We start from the raw sequence: 23,767 nt of genomic DNA, 5'->3' as shown, positions 1-23,767 counted from the left end.
ATAATGGTTCCAGAGTCAAAACAAACAATAATGGTGATAAGGGACATCCCTGTCTTGTTCCTTTCGCAATCTTAATAACTTCTGTCAAACTACCATTTACTATAATCTGTGCTGTTTGCTCTCCATAAATCGCTTTAATTATTCTAATAAAACAGTCTCCAAATTGCATTTTCTCTATTAATTTAAATAAAAAATCCCAATGCAATCGATCAAAGGCTTTCTCTGCATCCAAAAAAATAAGTGCCGCTGAAGTATTCTTCTTTTCCAAATATTCCAATATATTAATAATCTGTCTAACATTATTCCTCATCTGCCTCCCTTTTATAAAACCAGATTGATCAGTATGAATTCTTTGTTGTAAAACTAACATTAATCTATTTGCTATTATTTTTACAAAAATCTTATAATCATTATTTAAAAGTGAAATCGGCCTATAGTTACCAGGTTTAGAGCAGTCTTGCTCCTCTTTGTATCAGTGAAATAAAAGATGTTTTCCATGACGGGGGTATTCCCACTCCTAATTGTATCTGATTAAATAATTCTTTAAGTGGGCCTAATATTTCATCCTGTGTTTTTTTATAATAAGTTGCTGTAAGACCATCTGTACCAGGGGTTTTCCCCATTTTTAATTGTTTAATTGCCTCCACTATTTCTCCAGTAGCTATCGGCCGGTTCAGCTCCTCCTCTGTTCTAATGTTAGAATATTCACCTTATAATCTTTCAAATAATCATAAATATCCCTATCCAATATTTTGTCTTTTGCATATAGTGCAGTATAAAATTCTGAGAATGCCTTTTTAATTTTATCCTGTTGATATGTCTCTTTACCTTTATATTCTATTTTTTGTATGACACGTGCTTTCTGTTTCTTCCTTAAATTATATGCCAACCATCTCCCAGGTTTATTTGCATTACAAAAGTATTATGTTTAGCATATTGTATATTCGTTGCCACCTGGTCTGCCATTAACATATTAAATTGACTCTGTAATATTTTTATAGCCTCTTTAAGTTTATGATCTTGTGGGGTTTGGATTAATAACTGTTGCTTCCTTTGGATTTCTTCTTCCAAATATCTCGCTGCTTTTGTTTATTATTCCTTTGCCTGTTGTCCAAATAAATCAATATCCTCTAATAAACGCTTTGCTCGCTTCCCACACAGTTCCTATAGGTGTCCCTTTGTACATATTAAAATCAAAAAATTCTTTTAACTGTTTCTTACAATAAGTTACATTATCCTCATATCTAAACAGATTTTCATTCAACCTCCATGTTCTACCACCTTTTTTCCCTTGTAATAATTCCATCCATACTGGGCTATGGTCAGTTAAACACCTCGAAAATATCTTCGTTTTCTTCACCCTAGAAAGCAAGTCATTAGAAATTAAAATAAATCAATGCGTGAAAAAGATTGATGCCTATCAGAAAAAAAAGTAAAATCTCTCTCATCTGGATTCCGTAACCTCCATATATCTCTAAACTCAAAGTCTTCCATCATTTCAAAAAAAGATTTTGGTAATTTTGCATGTATAGGTATCTTCTTGGAGGGAGGTCTTTTAATCCTTCTTGGATTAATTACTCCATTCCAGTCTCCTAATAAAATAAACGAACTATAATCCCAGAGGTCAACCTCTCATGTAACATTTTGTAAAACTTTTCTTGTTGCTGATTAGGTGCGTAAATACCTATCAACAAAGTCTTTTGCATCTATCACCAGTTCAATAGCAATAAATCTTCCTTGAATATCTGCCTCAATTAGCTTAGCTGGTATATCCTTCCTGATATATACAACAATTCCATGCTTCTTTTCCAAAGCTGATGCAACAAAATGGTTACCCAATTTTGAATTAACTAAATATTTTGGTCTGATAATTTTATATGTGTCTCTTGCAAACAAATCACATCATTTTAAATTGTTTCAAGTAGTGAAATATTTTCCTTCTTTTCTGAGCTGAATTCAAGCCATTAACATTCCATGACAAGATTCTATTTGCCATTACTGGCCTCCTGAAGCTTTGAAGCAGACAACGGAAGCTCCTCCTCCGGTATCTTCCGTCTAGCTCCTCCCACAGCTTCCATAATGGGATCCTGACTTTTACTTTGAGACTGTTGCTCTTCTTTACGCTTAAGGGCTCCTCTTGTCACCCTTTGCTCTTGTGGTTCCTCTAATACTGGCAGCAATAAAGGCTCTTGGGTCACCACGCCTTCTTGAGTCTCTTGAAGTTTTCTATCACTTCTATTTCGACTTTCAAAACTGTAGAAAGAAAATCCTTTGCCTTTAAAACCGTGTCAATTCTATATCTCCTTCCTTGATAGAATAGTGTCAGTCCAACTGGCACCTCCCATCTGAATTGAATCTGATGTTTTTTAAGTTCTTGTGTAAAAAAAGCAAATTGCTTCCTGTCTCTTAACATCTTTGAAGGAATCTCTTTCAACACCTTCAACTCCTGTTCTCCAATTTTTAAAGTTGTCTGATATGAAACTTGCAGAATTTGATTTCTCATAGTCCTTTTCACAAAATAAACCACAATGTCCCGAGGAAGCTTTCTCTGTCTTGCAATCCAAGAATTAACTCTATATATTTTATCAATTTGGTAAGCTACCTCTTGGGGTCCGCTTCAATAAATTCAGCCAATGCTTCTGATATAATTTTTCTTAAGTCTTCTCCACGCTCTTCTCGCATACCACAATTCTAAGAGCTCCTTCCATAAGTTTATATTGTAATATCACAACCTGATCTTCATTTTGATCCACTTTTTCTGAACACCTTTCATTTCATCTTCTAAATACTTATTTGACTGAGAGATCTGTTGCATTTCCACTTCCAATCCTTCAATTTTTTACTCAGTCCTTGAACTGCCATAAGAATATCTTCTCTTATTTTTGCATTAAAATTCTCCATCATCTCTTTTGCCTATCTTCAGAAAGTTTTAATTGTTCTTTCAATATTTCCTCAAGACTTGGTTCAGATCCCTTCTTCCAGAAGGCTTTAAAGGTTTAGCTGCCATTCTGTCTTCAAAAGAATCAGGAATTCAAACTTAATAACTCTCCTTCCCTCCTTTCAGTATAAAAAACTCCGTTTGTAACAATCCACAAGTAACGCTGCTTCATCGTACTAAATAATTTTACTTTCACTTTTAGACGCCATTTTAAAAGTCAATTAATCAAAGACAAAGAAAGGTTTCAAATTTCAAAAAGGGAGTCGGTACTTGCCGTGCTGATTCTACATCAAAGTTCGAACGCTTGTGAAATTCCCGTCTGCTTGGAATATCAATCAATTTAATAAGTTCTCTAGAGCAGAAGCAACATTCCTCTCCTTTTCCCTGATAAAAACAGGGGCGTGCTGAAGTTGGAAGGAGTGGAATTCGGTGGGGTCATAAATCCAGGAAAATTCGCTCTTAAGAGCAAACCCCCTGTCAGACCTGCCACTCTTCCACAATTCTGATAATCTCTTTCACCCAGAGATTATGCTAAGCTCAGTGAACAGTGATTTATTTTCTGTTTCACTGACTTTTACAATCTTCTAACACGGAGTGCTCTGTTTGAGCACCCAGCAGGAGGGTGACGTCACTGGAGTGATAATTAAAAATATGTCTATACAACAGAAACAAAAACTAGAGGAAATGACAGGATTTGAGGTAGTAAAAAAGGTTAAATATTTAGGGGTCTATATTAGCTCATCGAACAAGAAACTTTATAAGAATAATTATGACTTGCTATGGCAAAAAGTTCAGAATGATATGAATGGCTGGAAGAAATTGCAGTTATCCCTATTGGGAAGGATTGCGGCTATTAAAATGAATGTGCCGTTTTGGGTGTTTTTCGGTTATTTTCCAAAGACCAGCTGGCTGAAAAAGCATGCCAGAAACCATATGTACACCGGGAACCAGAAGAGCAGCTGGTGACAGCACGCATGCCCACAGAAAGAGCTTGCGTGCCACCTCTGACACCCGTGCCCCATACGTTCGCCATCAGGGGTATAGATGCTCCATTTCCTTTTTCTGCTGTTCTGTGCTCATTTAAATAAAGTCCTTACACAGCTTTTTTTGGGCAGGTTGTGTTGTTGCTTTGGTAGTGGAGCACCCGGTTAGTATGGATGGTTTTTCTGTAGACTTGGGTTTCTACTTTGCCATTGTGGTCTCTGCTGATTCAGGATGTCCAGGAAGGGTAGCAAGAGACATCACCTACTCAAAGTAAAACCTCTTGAACTGAGCTTCTGTATTATCTTAAAAAGGGTTTGAAGCCTTGTACATATATATCTAAGACTCTTAAGTATCATTGCTTCTAGAAACCGCTCTCTGACAGTTAAAGATGTAGGGAAAATGCCCTAATTTTTCATTAAAAAATGAATAGCAAACTTTCACATCAGGGTAATGTCACATTGAGAAATGGACTTAACTCCAGCCTAATTCTGTGTTTTTCTCTAGTCTCATTGCAAAATGTTGGCTTTACATACATGCATATTATACATCTATGTTAGAGCATATGTCAGTCCTGGAAGCCATCTTTTACTTTGGATCTTCAGGGCTGCCATATTTAGTGCTGTGGGAAACTGGGGTGGGTGGGTGGGGTTGTATGGAGTTGGGGAGATATCTAGCCATCATAACATTCTTTTCTCTGAGAGTCAAGGACATCCTGCCCTGCCCCTGGAGTGATGTGACTGGGAGGCATCTCCAGTTGGGACGGTGCATTGATTGGACCATGTGATGGACATGTGGGTGCAGGGGCAGGGACTTGAACTTTCTTTTGCGTGGGGAATACCTGGAAGTTTTCAGATTCGGGTTTTCCCAGATGTGCCAATATGACATCTCTAATAAAATGGAACTTTGAGGAACTTCTAGCCTCGGAGTTTTCTTTCGTTGGGGGTGTTACTTGGATCCCTGACATTAACCTGAATCGACAGCATAATTGGAAAGTGAAATGAATTGCTTCCGTAACTTTTCCATATTCACTGTTCTGACCTAGGCTTCCTGAGTCAGTAAAACACACGAGCAGTCCCAAAACCTCTTATTGCAGCAGCTGTGAATTCTGTTCATTCACAGATGAGTCCCAAATAGTTATAAAGAGTCCTTCGGGATAATCACCCACCTTTATCTCTCTTGACACGCTGCCAACGACCTAATTGGCAAAGCCACATGGAGTCCAGAATCAAACAGAGCTTCGGGCTTTAAGCTGAGCAGAATGAACAAAAGTTGCTTCCTGCAAAGGCCCACGTGCCTTTGCTCCTCTTTTAAGTCTTATGGGAGGGGCCAGTCATCTCCAAGCCTTACTCCTGAGTCGTCCTTTCGGTTTTAACTGTTCTTGCCTTCTGGCAGCTCTGCGCATGCGTGCACTGGGAACAGGCTCCCCTCTGTTCCTCTGCCTCACTGAGGTCCGACTCTGGAGGCTCCGGAGGCAGCACGTACCTCCCAGATGGCCCTTTCTCTGCCTCCGACGCAGAGCCCTCGTCCGAGCCTTCCCCAGACTCCAGGATTGTCCCATGTTCCACCCCAGCCTCCTCACTGTCCGAATCTGGTGCCAGCTCCGCAGGCTGCTGGCGGACCACAACATTCACAAGAACACCTTGTGTTGCGGACCCAGCCTTGTTGGGTTTCGCTTGAAAGAGATCTTACCTATGCCCATCATTCCATATAAAATGATATCTGTTTGTCAATCAATTGGAGGACAGCCTGCTATCATGACGATGCACTGTCTTTGAGAGACAGTCCCATCTGAGAAGAAGAATAAAGAAACAATGGGCCACCGGATTACCTTCTGCAAGAAGATTGCACAGACTGACTACAGACAACGACATGACAAAGTAGCAACAACAGTACACTGGAATATCTGCAAGGAAAAAACATTTGCCTGCAGACAAGAAGTGTTGGGAACAACAAAATAGATAAAGTAATAGAAAATGAAGAAGCTAAATTGCTCTGGGACTTTAGCATTCAAACAGAAAGGTACCTGCCACATAACACCCCGGACTTAACAGTTGTCGATAAGAAAGACAAAAAAGACTGGATACTAGATTAGGCAGTGCCTGGAGACAGCAGAAGAGAAGAGAACAAAATACAAAGACCTATAAATAGAGAACGACTATGACAAAGGCAAGCAAGGGTAGTACCGTTAGTAATAGGTGCCTTGGTTGCAGTCCCAAAACAACTGGAGCACCACTTGAACACTATTGGCATTGACAAATTTGCCATCAGTCAATTGCAGAAGGCAGCTTTATTTGGAACAGCTTCCATCTTGCGATATCTGTAACACAAAACATCCAGATTTGCCTATCCTAGGTCCTTGGTAAGGACTCGATGTGTAGACAAAAATGCCAAACTCAGTCTGAACATCTGGCTGACTGTGCGAATCATCATCATCATCACCATCTTTTGGGACTTTAGAATACACACGGATTGTCATTTGGAACACAGCACGCCAGGTATCACAAGTCGAAAACCGAAATGTACAATTTATTGACATCATGGTACCAGGAGATGCCAGAGTCGAAGAAAAAGAACTGGAAAAAAACCATGAAATATTGCGACCTGGCCATCGAAACTACATGGCTATGGATGAAACGTGTAACAGTGATACCCATTGTCATCGGGACACTTGGTACCATGTCCAAAAATTTTATAAGATACATCAACAAATTGGAGTTTCTTGCAATAACACCATCAGAACTGCAAAAAACTGCGCTACTTGGAATATCGTACATCTTAAGAAGGTATTTGGTTGATACCTAGGACACTGGCAGCAATCCGTATCAACCATCAGCACCAGTCAATGGTATTTGTGATGCATTTTTGAACGTTCAGTTGACTGAGTTTCATGTTTAATGAATAAAGTAAATAATAATAATAATAATGATGATGATGATGACGATGATGCCTTCCCTTAGCATTTGGACAGCTCCCTTCTTGCTCATCATTTTAAGAACTAATTAGCTTTGGAAGTTCTTTTGTGCTGCACTGCTCATCTTAAAATTCAGAATAAAATCGTGGTCACAGCATGACAGATCTGAGAGGAAAAGCAACTTGGAGGGTCTCCCATTCAGAGTCCTGGAAGGTGAAAAGACTATATTGAAATGGCAGGGGTGGGGGGGCCCAGGAGGAACTAGAGCCGTATGATTGTAGAGCCATCCTTTTTTCATGCATTAATCATTAATTAATTTAATATTAAATTAATATAAGAAAAGCCGGGGGTGGGGGGCTTCGCCCACATGGTTGCAGCCTCTTTGCGTCCTCTCTGCAGACATCCCTGCTTCTGCCCAACTATTCTTTTCAAAAATTGGCTTTTTGTGCAGGCTGTGGTACAGCTGTACAAGCTCCTCTGTCGTGTCCCACTCCTCCGCTGATGGCCGGGTCAGGGAAGTCCGTATCAGGCGTGCCTCTGCAGCTCTGCCAAAGTCCTAGCAAAGTTCTCAAGGCAGGCAGGAGACCAGAAAGTGACTTCAGCAAGATAAGGTAGACTTTGCCTGACTCAGAGAATACCAGAAAGCAGATCCTTTATATAGGCCATGGGGTGTGGCTTCATGACTCAGCACTTATCCAGGCCTGCCCCTCCCTCCCTTCTGTTGCCGCCGCCTATCAATTCTCCTGAAGCGAGGGTCACTCCAGTCTGCAGATGTTGGTAATTGACCTTCCTCAGGCTCACATGCTGTGGGGGAGGGGGAGGGGTCTAGTTGCTCCGTTTGCCTGGGCATGGAGTCAGGGCTGAGGGCTGGGGGCGCTTCTTCTTCCTCGGCCTGTCTGGGCATGGAGCCAGGGCTGGGGCCGGGAGGCATGTTAGGACATTCCTCAGCGTTCGGAAGCAGATAAGACGGGCCCGGCTGCAGGGAAAGCGGACGAGGCACAACATCCTCATTGGCAGTGATATTGTCTATAAGAGTTGTCACTTGGGCGGGGCGGGGCGGGGGGGCAAGTCATTTGACAAAAAGCACCAATTCTCTTTGCAACCACAGAAAAAGTTTTCCCCTAAAAGGAACTTTCCTGGCATGGCAGATGCTCCCTGATGTCTGCAGCGAAACAAAAACAAAATAAAATAAAAAATGACAGAACACTTGCAAACCTTGGTATCCGCAAGGAATAGACTAGAATACCATTCTTTACTGGCCAAATGTGATTGGACACACAAGAAATTTGTCTTTGGTGCAGATGCTCTCAGTGTACATAAAAAGACGAGATACCTTCATCAAGAATCATAAGGCGCAACGCTTAATGATAGTCGTAGGGTACAAATAAGCAATCAAATCATACTAGGAAACAATATACATTGTAAGGAAATAGGCAACAAAGTTACAGTGGGAGGAGATGGGTGATGGGAACGATGAGAAGGTTAATAGTAACGCAGACTTAGTAACTAGTTTGACGGTGTTGAAGGAATTATTTGTTTAGCAGAGTGATGGCGTTCGGGAAAAAACTGTCCTTGTGTCTAGTTGTTCTGGTGTGCAGTGCTCTATAGCCTCGTTTTGAGGGTAGGAGTTGAAACAATTTATGTCCGCGATGTGAGGGGTCTGTAAATATTTTCACAGCCCTCTTTTTGACTCGTGCAGTATACAGGTCCTCGATGGAAGGCAGGTTGGTAGCCATTGTTTTTTGTCTGCAGTTTTCTGCAGGAACAAGTAATGCCATATGTATCCTGACATCATCATACAAATGATGGCGATCACTGATATCATAGCAAAAGTGGTATTATCATGACTTCTACCAGAAGGCATTTCTCCCTCAGAACTCTCCGTCAACTAAGTTAAGACAGTCTGTTATTAACAGCAACTGCTTGCAAATACTGCAGGTTCAAGTCCCACCAGGCCCAAGGTTGACTCAGCCTTCCATCCTTTATAAGGTAGGTAAAATGAGGACCCAGATTGTTGGGGGCAATAAGTTGACTTTGTATATAATATACAAATGGATGAAAACTATTGCTAACATAGCGTAAGCCACCCTGAGTCTTCGGAAAAGGGCGGGATATAAATGCAAATAAAATAAAAAAAAGATGTCAGAGAAACAGTTTTTAATTTTACAATGGAGGACCTCCGTGCTTGTATCCTATTGGGGGTCACTTTCAGCCCAGCCCACCTCACAGGGTTGTTGTTATGGAGAAAATAAGAGAAGGAAAGCGTATTTGGTAGAGTCGCTGTCCTGAGTTATTTACAAAAATAAAGGTGGGATATAAATAAATACATTACTAGCATCCCACATATTCATACTGTTATATTCAGTCACACATTTACAGCCAGAGAGGTTTTTTGATGAGAAATTATATCCGTTGCTCTTTTATGTGTCCAAATGTTATGGGCATGTGAGAGAAAGAGTAAGTTTAAACAAATTTGACATCTCAAACGGCTTTTTATGCTGACCAAGCATTAATCTTCCTTCTTTGTTTGCGAGACTGGTGTGTGCCATCTAGTGGCCCTTGTGGGCATTGTCTCAATTCACATCTTGTCTTAATTTTATTACAGAAAATGTTTTCCTTTCTTTCTTTATTCCCAGCGGTCTGCAACACTTGTGGAATTGCTTAATCACTGTCAGGAAATCCGAAATCTGAGTCTTACTTTGTCCATGCTTACTTATAACGCTTTTAAAAAGTAAATTTCCCTGACTTATTTGTCTCTTACTAGTAGCATTGGATTAAAGGGGCGTGGTGGCTCAGTGGCTAAAACACTGAGCTTGTCGATTGAAAGGTCGATATTTCAGCAGTTCGAATCCCTAGTGCTGCCGTGTAACGGGGTGAGCTCCCGTTATTTGTCCCAGCTTCTGCCAACCTAGCAGTTCGAAAGCAGGTAAAAAATGCAAGTAGAAAAATAGGGACTGCCTTTGGTGGGAAGGTCAGCATTCCGTGCGCCTTTGGCGTTGAGTCATGCCGGCCACATGACCACGGAGACGTCTTCGGACAACGCTGGCTCTTCGGCTTTGAAATGGAGATGAGCACCGCCCCCTAGAGTCGGGAACGACAAGCACATATGTGTGAGGGGAACTCTTACCTTTACTTAGTATTGGATTAAACATCCACTTTATTGGTTGCTAAGGTAAATAAGTGCTAGGAATAAGCAAAACAAGAATGTATGTCATCATCGTTATTAGTATTAGTATTACTATTTGCTTTCTGCAGACCAATAAAGACCTCTCAAGGCCAAATTATTGACAATTCTTTTGGTGAGAGAAAATATCATCTGGGCTTATTTTAGAGGATTGAGCCCTCGTTTGTACTTATACAAACGGGACTGGCATAATTAGTGTTGAATTTTAATTAGGTATTTTTAATATTTTTAAACTTTTAAATCTAAATTTTAATAATCAGCCTTTAAAATTTGCTCTTTTTAATTGTTGTTTTAAATTGTATATATTTTGTTTTTATTTTGGCTGTACACCGCCCTGAGTCCTTCGGGAGAAGGGCGGTATAAAAATTTAATAAATAAATAAATAAAATAAATAAATATGGGAGACCTCTAAAAAAAACCCAGTATTGTAGGATAGACAGATTTCAAAAGACATTCGGGAAGGAGGCAAGGCCAAGCCATTGCGCCCCAAGCAAGAAGCTGAGTTAGAGAGCATAAAGGTGATTAATACTGCCAAACCATGCAGAGAAGAAGCAAAACCTGTGTTTGTATTTCTGGCATAGCTAGATGTCCTGAAATGGTAAGCCTCAATAATAAATATAAAAGTTATTAGATATTGATACACATATGAAACATTGACGGGCACAGAGATTGAATTTTTAGGCTATATTTATTTATATAACACCAAGCATTCAGCCGGTTGTGACCTGGCCACCTGCCCTGGCGTTATGCCATCTTATTTAGCTGTGTTTTTTAAGCCCTGCGCATGTGTGCAAGTGTGCATGTGAGCAAAGCACATGCGCAGAATGCGCACACTCATATTTTCGGTGCTGGGTCAGATCAGTTGTTAATTTACCTCTGAATTAACCGCCCACCTCTGACAGCAAGTAATTGTGTACATGTGTGTTTCATGGATGGATGGATGGAAAACAAATGGACATTACCTGTCATAAGACAGCTGAGGTTTGATGACATTTTCTTTCTTTTTTAAAAAGAATTTTATTAAGTTTTAAAAATAAAATTAAAATACAAAGTTATGACACAAGGAGAAAAGTGGGGGAGGGGAACAGTAAGGAAAATTTTAGACATGACAAGCTCCCCCCCCCCCAAAAAAAATATAACATAGGGGGAAAATTACTTCCAGTTCTCTTCAATACAGATATTGTTATAGGATAAAATAAACTCTAGTTTTCATTTTAAAAAAAGAAGATACAAAAATATGAAAGATATACATAATAGTCAAATAATAATATATAGCATCATAGTCTCTCAGCCTAAATAAAAAAATGTAACCCATAAATGTATCGTAATATCACTCCCACAAATAGACATATTATTAAATATTCAATCACTTTGCCTTCTATGATATGAACGGTTTCAGTAATAGTTTTAAATGGTAGTAATTTTTCTTCTTCTAATTATTTTATAGACTTGTTTATTGTTCTGTTTTCTTTTGAAAGAGATTAAAATTTAGGAGGATTGCCAGCTACTAAAAGGATTGACTACAACGTAAAAGTCTCAATTAGTAAAACAAACCACCCAGATCAGGGGTCTCCAACCTTGGTCCCTTTAAGACTTGTGGACTTCAACTCCCAGAGTCCCTCAGCCAGCAAAGCTGGCTTTTTTTTTCTTTTTTCTTTTTTGCTGAGCCAGCAAAGCTCAGCAAAGCTGGCTGAGGAACTCTGGGAGATGAAGTCCACAAGTCTTAAAGGGACCAAGGTTGGAGACCCCTGACCCAGATGGTTCAAATGTAATTTTTTTAAGACTTAAAAAGTGATCTGAGAAGGCCGATTGAAGAGACAATAAATTGATGTGCTCAATTATGAAGTCTTGTTTTAGAAAGAATCACAGGAGGAAAAAGGTGGGCTGCACTAAGCCGAGTATGTCTTCTGTGGGCACATCAGGACCGGATGAATTGCTGTGAGCCAATTTCTTGCTGTGATCACAGCTCTGGAAGTAGAATCCTAGCCAGCAAATAATTGGAGTTCCAGATCCAAGAGTAATGAGACATACACATCCCTCACCTGCCCTTACTCTTCCTCTAGTGCAGGGGCGGGGGAACCAAAGCCCTTTTATGACTTGTGGACTTCAACTCCCAGAGTTCCTGAGCCAACATGGCTGGCTAAGGAATTCTGGGAGTTGAAGTCCATGGCTGGCTAAGGAATTCTGGGGGTTGAAGTCCATGGCTGGCTAAGAATTTCTGGGGGTTGAGGTCCATAGCTAGCTAAGGATTTCTGGGGGTTGAAGCCCATGGCTGGCTAAGGATTTCTGGGGGTTGAGGTCCATGGCTGGCTATGGAATTCTGGGAGTTGAAGTCCATGGCTGGCTAAGGAATTCTGGGAGTTGAAGCCTATGGCTGGTTAAAGATTTCTGGGGGTTGAAGTCCATGGCTGGCTAAGGATTTTAGGGAGTTGAGGTCCATGGCTGGCTTAGGAATTCTGGGAGTTGAAGCCCATGGCTGGCTAAGGAATTCTGGGAGTTGAAGTCCACAAGTCATAAAAGGGCCATGGTTTCTGCACCTCTGCTCTAGTAGAACTAGACCTGTCACAACTAATTGGGGAGGATTCGAGACTAACTGGATCAGAGTAAATATATTTAAAAAGCAAATAGGAAGTTGAATACCTCAGCAGATGCCAACACCTGGCCAGCATTGTCTTGGCTCAGAAGTGATCAGGGTTGGATCTTGCTGGCACTTTTGATGAGAGACCACCAGAAATTTCTGAGCTGTACAGCCCCCCCCCCCCAGCCTCCCCAAACAAAACATTCCAGATTATGGCAATCAGTTTCCAAGAAAACTACGTGAATGCATTCATGAAATCACCTGGATTCAAGCCCAGCTTGACTTTTAGGATATTGTGTGGGATCAGCTTGTAAAGAAAAAAAAATGTCAGAAAGAGGCTTTCTTTTGCCAGTTGTGGTAACAGATTTTTTGTTTCCTTCACTGGTGTCAAATTAGAGTTCTTGCAGCAAAAGCTTTATGAATAATTGACTTGGAGAACAGCATGCTGTGGAACACCATGGTAGCAACCTTCTGCTTCTTTCTTGACATCTTGAAGAGTTCCTTGTGCTCCATTAATGAAGGTTGCACTACCCAAAAGCTTTGTTCCAGGAATTAAATGCATTGAAACACCCACGTTGCAGTAAATCCATCGAGCAGTGCAATCTCCTGAAAGCCACAAGGCACCATTCTTAAAAAATGTTCTTATTCTTCATCCATGTGTTGTGTCTGCACCCCATGAGCTGGGCCTCCTGCCAGAAAGTGACTTGGAAAGTCAGGTCGAAGGGCCATCAGGACTTACTTCGGGAGCACCGGCTTCCCTGGCTCAGCTCCAGGAGCCAGAGGCAGGCCAGGTGGAAGAGATAACGAGGCCTCCATCCCCTGACTCTTCCCCCCCCCAGGCCACGCCTCCAGGCCTAGCTGATGGCAATCAGGCTTGGTTGGACCCTAGGTTTCATAGGCAGGAGAGGAGGGAACAACAGAAGCAGGGGTGGGGCAGGCCTAGGAAGTGCTGAGTCATGGAGCCACACCCCACAGGATATAAAGGCAGCAAGAGCTGCTGTGCCTCTTCGTAGCAGGCAAATCAATTGAGTAACTAAGAGCTGAAGTTTGTTCCTGGGTGACTCATCGGCGTCGAGGGAGATAACAGAGACACTTGGCAGACGCTCGCTATTTTGCTGCCAGAGCTGATAGTGCCGGCTAATTAAGCCATCACTCAGACGGAGGCGAAGGAGGACAGAATACCATGCTTTGTAGAGCTGAACCTCTTAAGTAGTCAGTTTCCAAACATTTGGCATCACCCAGGTTAGGTTTCCTCTAATTGGGGTCCTTTGGGGATGGGGGTGCTAGGGTCCTCATACTGACTGAGAGTGAAGTCTCGACATGCTTGAAGATCGTTCATCAATTCGTATGGCTGCCCATTTCACCAAGTGACTCTGGGCAGTGAGCGATCATTCCTAAATGTGGATAAGAACTTTACACCTGTTGCTAGGTTGCTCTTGCACTATTTATGAGAGTGGTTGTGTAAGTGAGCATTTTGTCAATTGGGGAAGTCTACTCTCCCTATGCCAAACTCCGCTACTGACCTAGTTACTAATGTCTGGTTTTGCAGAATCTAACTCTTTCCAAGTTTGAGAAACAGTGTTTGCTAAGAGGGAGCAAAATAGGTGGATACTACCACATGTGGTGGATGTGCCCCAAAATAAAATTTAAAAAAATTGGTATAAAATTAAGGCTGGAGGAAATTACATCACAAAAGATAGAATTCAAACTGGAATAGAATAGAATAGAATAGAACAGAACAGAACAGAACAGAACAGAACAGAACAGTACAGTACAGTACAGTACAGTACAGTACAGAATTTTTATTGGCCAAGTGTGAGTGGACACACAAGGAATTTGTGTTGGTGCAAATGCTCTTAGTGTACATAAAAGATACCTTCATCAAGGTACAACACTAACAACACTTGATAGTCATAGGGTACAAATTTAACACTTAATGATACAACACTTAATGATAGTTGTAGGGTACAAATAAGCAATCAGGAAACAATCACTATCAATATAAATCATAAGGATACAAGCAACAGTTGCAGTTATACAGTCATAAGTGGAAGGAGATGGGAACGATGAGAAGATTAATAGTAGTGCAGTAGTGGAGCCCTTTCTATTAGGAATAATAGAGCCAAAAATAGAGAAAACTTTGCAATATATAATATTACACATATTAACGGCAGCAAGGATTACCATTGCACAAGGGTGGAAACAGAATAGCGTACCATCAGAGGAAATAGTGATTAGAAAAATTTTATAATCCACAGAAGTGGATAAAATGACAATGGAAATTAAGGAAAGAGAAGATTCGGACTATTATAGAGTGTGGAACAAAATGTATAAATGGTTAGAAAAACGAAAGCAAAATAAGAAATGGGAAAATTAATAATCGCTGAAATCAGAAACCGTAAGTTGTTAATTATTGTTAATCTCAAAGTATTGATTATGTAAATAAAAGTTTATTCTCCAAATAATTTTTTTTAAAAAATCATTTTTTTTTCCGATTCAGAATTGAGCTGGAAGGAACCTTGGAGGTTTTCTAGTCCGGGGGTCTCCTATTCTGGGAGTTGAAGTCCACAAGTCTTAAAGTTGCCAAGTTTGGAGACCCCTGATCTAGTCCCAACTCCCTGTTCAAGCATATATACCATTCCAGACAAGCGGCTGTCCATTCTCTTCTTAAAACCCTCCAGTGATGAAGCACCCACAACTTCTGAAGGCAAGCTCTTCCACTAGTTAATTGTTCTGTTACGAGGTTTTGCCTCAATTCCACATTGCTTCTCTCCTTGATTAGTTTCCATCCATTGTTTCTTGTTCTACCCTCAGGTGCTTTGGAAAATAAACTTGACTCCCTCTTCTTTGTGGCAGCCTCTAAAATACTGGAAAACTGCTATTATGTCATTTCTAGTTCTTTTCTCTAGACTAGCCATACCCAAATCCTGCAAAAAAATGCCAAATTGGGTTATAAAACATCTGGCTAATAACCCACAACCAACACCCAGTTTCAAATTTGGTACATGCAGGGATGTTAAGACAAAATGACTGCAGCTGTTAGGATTTATTTTATTTTTTTATGTTTAAAGTTTTTTATTTTAAACACATTAAAACAAAATTGTTTTAAAACAAAATCTAACAAAATTGTTAGAACAATTAATAAGTGGAACGACTTGCCTGCAGAAGTTGTGAATGCTCCAACACTGGAAATTTTTAAGAAAATGTTGGATAACCATCTGTCCGAGATGGTGTGGGGTTTCCTGCCTGGGCAGGGGGTTGGACTAGAAGGCCTCCAAGGTCCCTTCCAACTCTATTATTATTATTATAAAAGACAAAACATACAAAATTGGAAGAAGGAAAATCCACCAACAGAGGAAGAATTAATTTTAAAAAATACTAGAATGTTCCGAGATGGACAAACTTACAAAAGAAATCAAAGAGAAAGAAGATACAGAATATTATAAGGTCTGGTGCAAAGGGTATGAATGGTTAGAAACTAGGTAAGATAAGAAAATTGAGCAACAAGGTAAAATGTAGATGAAATAAAGAACGGTAGATAAATAAAAGTAGAATTAAGATAGAATTAAAATATGTATAAATAATAGGAAAGGACTGTCTTGAATAGCTGATAAACAGTGATACCTGTATAAATGTTGTATGTTTTGTCTTTCGTTTTAATGTGTTTAAAATAAAAAAAGGATTTATTTTGTTTAGTTTTTCACATAATTAGAAGAAATAAGTAGAAGTAGTAAGACACGCTGCATATGTATGTATGAATATGATTTCCATCCTTTAAAAGTTATGGACGGGATGGTTTAGGAGATGAGCTAAGTTTTTACTGGGGAATAGGTCTTACTTTGGCTCTGTAGGTGTTGTCAGATTTATTAAGCAAGACCTTAACCAGTCGCAATAAATTTACAAGGAGTTTCAAAACTGATGAAATTTTTAACCTTGAGCAAAATGTTTCAACCGAGGAACAAATAGGATTAAACACAAGTTTGCAGTTAATATATATGATAAAGGTTGGACTTGCTTAAGAAGCAATCAAATCCTGGTTTTTCTAAGCAGAGAAGCTGAGGTTAAAATTTGCTTTTCTCAGTAGCCGTGTGAATCTCCTACGACTTCAGTGCCCATTGGCACTCAACCGTCTCCTTCCAGAATAAAATGCAGGACACTAATGACTCAGTTTAATTACAGTTATTGTTTAAATTCTTCAGAAGCTGTTGAACAGAAAACAGGGTGTCCTTGGGGGTTGAAAAATTCAAGATGGCAGCCATGCGTGTAAGATCAAAGCCTGTTCCTTTTTAATATGTGCCATGCCTGCGCGCATAAAAGGAAGAGACTTTTGTAAAGTCCTGTTGAGGGCAATCCCTGGCTCAGAAACTGAACTTAAAAAGAAGCTGAAATAGATTGAGACCGACAGATGAAAAAAATATGAAGTTGTAAGTGAAGGCGTGTCATGGAAGCAGTAGCTAAAGGATAGGAAATCTCATCTTGTCTTCCCACATTTGATGTTTCAAACGTACTACTCTGAGATAGAGATGAACCTTTTTGAGGCAGTAGATCAGGGGTGTCAAACTCGCATCGTCACGGCGGCGTCACGTGACATATCACGACTTTTTTCACCTTCACTAAACCAGTAGTGGGCATGGTCAGCACATGACGCATCCGGCCCACAGGCCCCAAGTTTGACACCCCTGCGGTAGATCAAATTCCCCAAAACCGTGAACAGCAATAGTATATATTTTTCACCAGGTTTTGTTGGAATGCCACCTACAATGGGTGCATTCAACCCAGTGGTGAAATCCAAATTTTTTTACTACCGGTTCTGTGGGTGTGGCTTGGTGGGTGTGGTTTGGCTTGGTGGGCATGGCAGGGGAAGGATACTGTAAAATCTCCATTCCCTCCCCACCACTGGGAGAAGGATATTGCAGAATCTCCATTCCCACCCCACTCTGGAGCCAGCCAGAGGTGGTATTTGCCGGTTCTCCGAACTACTCAAAATTTCTGCTACCGGTTCTCCAGAACCTGCTGGATTTCACCCCTGATTCAAACTCTCATAAGCTTGATATATCTCTAATTTTCTCTTCAAAAAAAAATAATAATCCAAAAAAGATGGAGATGGATTTGGGTCATCACCTGCCATTTAGGTTCTTGGCAGCTAAATAAACAGTTTCAATCACTGTGGATCCCATCTGCCAAAAAGTTGCCTGCGTTACAATTAAATTAAATTGTTATTGAGTGGGAAGAGAGAAATTAACACCAAGCTGTACATTTTCAGCATCAGAGCGATGTTTTTGATAATACATAGTTCTGCCTTATGTAACGCCACGCAAATGGTTCTTCCTTATTTCTGATAATTGTGACAGACGTGTGTATCATCTATACAGCTGGGATTGGTCTGTTACACCAAATATTCCTAATCTGTGCCATATGGAGCCTGAAGAGTGATTGTCAGCTCTGAATTTGCCATGAAATGTCAGGGGATCTTACTTCTCAGTAAATAAAACCTGGTGTATCTGAGGGACTACCTCTCCCCAGTTACATCAGCCTGCCCCGTTAGATTTTACAGAGGTACCACCAGCATTTGGTGGCCCCCAGGAGACATGCCTTCTCAGCTCTGGGGCCCATTTTATGAAATATTATCCCCCCCGCCCCAAATTAGATTAGCTCCATCTCTTTTTGACATTTTAGAAATCTCGAATAAAAGGTGATAGATTAATAAACTAGATAGAGTAAAAGTAAATGAGAGAGAAGATAGAAACTCAGATGACACCTACATAAGTGGAAAAGAGGGAAGTGGGGGTGAAGGAAAAATGTTATTACATAAATGTACAATTATGATGATATATATGAAACTAGTTAAATGGAAAAGAAATTGAAAAGAAAGTATATATGAATAGAAAACCGGGACTGCTCGGATACCAATAAGGAAAATATTGAACTGAAAATAAAAACAACAAGGGAGAGAGAATGGAAAGAGGAGTAGAGGATAAGATAGGAGGAGAGAAGGGGAGAGAGGAACAGAAGAAAGAGAAAAGGAGAGAAAGAAAGGAAGGGGAAAAAAGTAGGAGAGAAGGTTAGAAAAGGGGGAAGAAGTGAGTGGGGAATAGGAAGGGGAAGTAGAGAAGAGGAAGGAGAGGAGGAGAGATGGACCTTTGTGAGAAATAAAAATAAACCAACAGATGGAGGGGGGGAGTTGATGTCTCTAACAGAAGTTAGAGTCTGTTAGCCCGAGTAGTTCTTAAGCCCTCTAAGTAAAAACTTCTGAAAGTTCTTTACCAGGAAATCAACTTTCATATTTTTCATATTTTTTTCTTTGCAGTTGAAATTTCGGATTCCAAGATGGCGTGTATTAGGAAGAAGGTAGACCAAGAATCTCCTCCGTTTCTTCACAAGAGCATTGCCAAGATACATCAGAACAAGAGATGCTTCACCAAACTCAGGTTCTTAAAATATGGGTCATTAGAGCAAATACTGGTTGGATCAGAGAACAGAAAGCATTGCTAGATAGGGTTGGAATAACTCAACTTTACAGTGCCCATTGTAATTTCTTAGCAGAAAAATATATCAAATGCAAACTTACACTCGGAATCTAAACAAGTGCAAGGTTTGGTGTCCTACAGAAGCCTGATAACATTAAAAAACAACACATTTACGTATTTATTTACATCCCACCTTTATTATTTTTTACAAACAACTCACATTGCTGTGGCTTCTATCAGATACTTGTGCTAGTATCTGCTTTTTAAGATTGGAATCCGTCTTCTGTGGGCCCAAGAATTATTCACATCCCTTTTTCTTGCTCATTATAATATTTCAGTTTTCAAGATTAAAGTTTCTTTTAACAAGAGAATAAATTAAAGTTGAAGGTTTGAAATGCAAAGAGTCAGGGTCCAGACAGTTCTGGGGTGATTAGGGCGCAACGCCTGCAAACAATTCTTCGCTACTGTGGAAAGTTTGTGTTTTTGTCTTACAGATGCCAAGGAGGTAATGCTGCGAATGGATGAACAGTGACGGCCTGGAATTTATAGACTGTCCTTTGGGGTGAGGTAGTAGGTTGTATAGTTTTAGGGTTAGACCCTGACTGTCAGATAACTATACAATCTACTGTCTTTCCTGAAGTGGCTGTGATAGCAACGCAGGAGGCATCGTCCCACTTTTCTAGAAACCGCGCTTTGTTATTTTTTTTGTGCATGAAGTTTTTTGAGTAAAAGCTTAGAAAATACAGTGGCATATTAGAAATATTAGAAATTCAAGCAACGTTACAATCCAATAGTCTTGTTTCTTACAATAAACCCACTGATGTTAAGATGGTGGCTGCACCCACCTCATGAAACCCCCATCTCTTTCCACCTGCCACAGCGCACGTACACACCAGAGGTGGGTTTCAGCAGGTTCTGACCAGTTCTGGAGAACCGGTAGCGGAAATTTTGAGTAGTTCGGAGAACCGGTAGTAAAAATTCTGACTGGCCCCGCCCCCATCTATTCTCTGCCTCCCAAGTCACAGCTGATCGAGAGGAAATGGGGATTTTGCAGTAACTTTCCCCCTGAGTGGGGAGGGAATGGAGATTTTACAGTATCCTTTCCCTGCCATGCCCAAGCCACGCCCATCAAGCCATGCCACGTCCACCAAGCCACACCCACAGAACCGGTAGTAAAAAAAATTGAAACCCACCACTGATACACACCCACACACCCCACAGATACCCCAATCCCCAATAATGTCTTTTTGTTTGTGTTATACACAGAATGAACTCTCCTTGGGTCCAGATTGATCAATTTATCTTAACAATGGACTGAATTGTGGATTTTTTTTCTAAAAGAAAAGGAATAACTCTTGCAGAATTCAAAAAGGCCAAAAAATATTTTTCTTTGCGTACTAAAGCTTTAAACCTTTCAAAGTGGATGCAAGTATCAGTCTAAAAGCAATGGAATGGCTATCCCGAAATTGATGTTGACTAGAATTATTCCTAGTCAATGCTCCTGGGTGACAGATTGCAGATCAGGAAACATTCCCATTACAGTTAACTTTTGAATTCATGGAGGAGGAGAAAAAAGAGGCTGTGAGGTAATTCTTCACAGTGAGGTGGTGATCGAGAGCTTTAAGATGAGGAGGTTCTTAAAAGGTGCTAATATTGTTGCTTTCTTTATAATTCGTTTAAACTTTTTCAGCTTATCCAATTCCTGGTTTTCCCAATGATCTCACATCCTAATCTTTTTAAATCTTTTTAAATTTTATTAATAATGTGTAACTAACCAAAAGAATAGTCCTTCAGTGATCATACAGTAAGAAACTACAATATTTTGCAATGTTTAAAATAAACTGAACATAATGGGAAAAAGAAAAAAAAGAAATTAAGGGGAAAAATGAGATACATGTCATGTCAATATATTAATTTAAGCCTTATCATTAAAACTAGACCATATGAAACCATCTGTGCCCCTTTTCAGTTTTGGAATATAAAAACATTTCAAAAACCTATAAAGAACCCATCTTTTAAATTTACTCCTTACTTCAGGAAGATACATTTTTCTTTATCTGGGTAAAACAATTCTTTCCCAAGCTCCAGATTTAATAGCACGAGTTCTTCATAAAATGCCAGTTTTCCTCTTTTAGGTATATAATTCAACATCACATTTACGTCCATCCACAATTTTCTTTATTCTTTTTCAACTATAATACCATGTTTTCCCCAAAATAAGACTGGGTCTTATATTAATTTTTGCTCCAAAAGACGCATTATGGCTTATTTTCCAGTTAGGTCTTATTTTGACAGAAATAAGGTACTAAATGCATTCATCTGGTTGACGATCTTAATTGAGGGTTACTTTTAGGGTAGGGCTTTTATTACAAGCATCCTGAAAAACCATGCTAGGGCTTATTTTCCGGTTGGGTCTTATTTTGGGGAAAATACCGTACTAAATGCATCCATCTGGCTGACAATCTTAATTGGGGCTTATTTTGGGGGGTAGGGCTTATATTACGAGCATCCTGAAAAATTATGCTAGGGCTTATTTTCCGCTTGGGTCTTATTTTCAGGGAAACAGGGTATCTATTGTAACTTGAAATCAGGAAGGGAGCATGACGGGACATTACCAAATAATGTGAGTGAAAGTGTCTCCAAGTTTCTCAAGACACGATCTCCTCACCAAGGAGGAATCAGATCCAGCATTAAGGATCAAGGTCAGCTGAAGCTTCACCCAGCTTTCTAGCAGGGTGAGGTAGTAGGTTGTGTGGTTTCAGGGTAGTAATTTTGCCCCAATCAGGAGTTAACTATACAACCTACTGCCTTCCTTGAGGGAACAGCTTTGCAGCCTCTCTGAACGCTTCAGAGTACAAGCCTACGTAGGTTTCATGTGACATTCAAATTCCCGCTTTATTCAAAATAAACCAAATAAGCTGAGAATTTCCTAGCAGAAAAGGCCGTTCTCCCCTTCAGAGAATTGCGACTTTTCGTCTTGTTCAGATACCCTCTCCAAGTTTTCACTATTTCAGGACCATGTATGTGTATGTGAGTATTGAATTATTCCCTCTGTCAAAGCCTTTGTATCAATAAATCCTACAGAATTTGCCAGTCGAGGCATGTTTCTAGAAAGCCTCTTCATGATCTCGAAGCTGAAATAAAAGGTTTTGTGTTTTCAAGTATTGGTCTTAAAGTGTCATTAGAACTGAATTAAATTGTCGTGGTTGTCTTTTTCCCCCAGGGCTGCTAATTGACTTACATTCAGATCTAGGATAGTAGGGGGGGAAAAACTGACACAACACAGAAAGATTTCTGTTTTTATTAGAGATGAACAGGTGAGTCCAAGTAGATGCAGCCCATAACATCTTTCTACAGGAGCACAGGTGTCTGTGTATGTGTGTGTATGTGCGTGTCCCCTAAAACGGGTCTCCAACCTTGGCAACTTTAAGACTTGTGGACTTCAACGCCCAGAATTCCTCAGACAGCTTTGCTGGCTGAGGGATTCTGGGAGCTGAAGTCCACAAGTCTTAAAGTTGCCAAGGTTGGAGACCCCTGCCCTAAAAACTCAAGATGGTAGCCATGATTTTATTGGCAACAAACACAAAGAAAGAGTGAAGCTTGCGGTTGTAATTGCCCTCTGGACTTTTTCCGACCCACACACAGTCACCCCTACTTGGAAATATTCCGACAGCAAACAGAAACAGCCCTGGAGGCTCTTGGGAAAAATAGCAGCGGGAGGAGGAAGGTTTTTCGAAGTACTGAACTTAAGAGTAGAAATCTCAGCCTTTGTGTTACGATGCATTAAGAGTCGAAAGGCACTTTGAGTCTTGTGAGAAAATTGCCTGTAAAAAGCGCTCTCCCCGAGTACAAACCTATCAATACTTTTCAGTACACTGGGGAAAGGCCTTCTAGCCTTAGTATTGCCCAACAGTAACCAGCACAAATATTTTGATCCGATTCATATTGTCATGTTTGAATGCCTACTTGAATGCATTTTATTTGTGAAAGGGGGAGGAGCAAGTCTTCTGAATGGTTGTTGTGGCCTGCCAGTGGATCTGGCAGCAGATTCGGACAGTGAGGAGGTTGGGGAGGAACATGAACCAGTCCTGGAGTCTGGGGAAGGCTCTGACGATGGCTCTGCGTCGGAGGCAAAGAGGGGGCCAGTGCAGTAGGACAGGTATCGGCTGCCTTCGGAGTCAGACTTCAGTGAGGCAGACGAACAGCTGGAGCCTGTTCCCAGTATGCGCATGCCCAGAGTCACCAGACGAAGGGAACAGCTAAAGAACAAGGGTCGACTTGGGAGTAAGGCCACAGGCGGACAATGAAAGGCCCCAGCCTTAGGGAATAAAAGAGCGAAAGGGGAGGGGTGTTTGCAGGAAACAATTAGTTCATTCCTGCATTCTTGCCAAATATTGCTGCATCTGAAAGACATCGGACTGGCCTCTCTCCAAGCCTGATAAAGGTTGGTAATTGTGAACTATCTTGAAAGACTGGGGGAGAGGAAAGACTTTGCTGGAGAGGAATTCACTGTAAATTAAATAAAAGAGGTTTATTGAGACGACTCGGCTTAGTGCTGCTGGGGAAGCCTAGGTCAGAACAATGGTGTCCCGCCAACCTGTTCTCAGCACCACCAGCAGCTCTCCAGGTTCATTGCCTACAGAAAGGTGCAGACCTATACACCATAGGGGTGAAATGCTCCCGGTTCCGACCAAACCACTTAATC

General features: G+C 40.5%; 1 long non-coding RNA gene across 3 annotated transcripts in view; it reads left to right on the top strand.

The window, feature by feature from the left end:
• LOC131202100 (uncharacterized) overlaps window positions 1-22,224 on the top strand; it is a 186,695-nt gene extending 164,471 nt beyond the window's left edge. For all 3 annotated transcript variants that reach the window (XR_009156056.1, XR_009156057.1, XR_009156055.1), the window contains 2 exons: window positions 18,903-19,023; window positions 19,557-22,224. This is a non-coding gene — a long non-coding RNA (uncharacterized LOC131202100). The remainder of the gene's footprint in view (window positions 1-18,902; window positions 19,024-19,556) is intronic.
• Window positions 22,225-23,767: the final 1,543 nt, after the last annotated feature.

Source organism: Ahaetulla prasina, chromosome 7, assembly GCF_028640845.1.
Source record: "Ahaetulla prasina isolate Xishuangbanna chromosome 7, ASM2864084v1, whole genome shotgun sequence".
Lineage (NCBI taxonomy): Eukaryota > Metazoa > Chordata > Lepidosauria > Squamata > Colubridae > Ahaetulla > Ahaetulla prasina.
The sequence above is the reverse complement of the archived record's forward strand: the minus strand, read 5'-3'. Positions and strand labels throughout refer to the sequence as shown.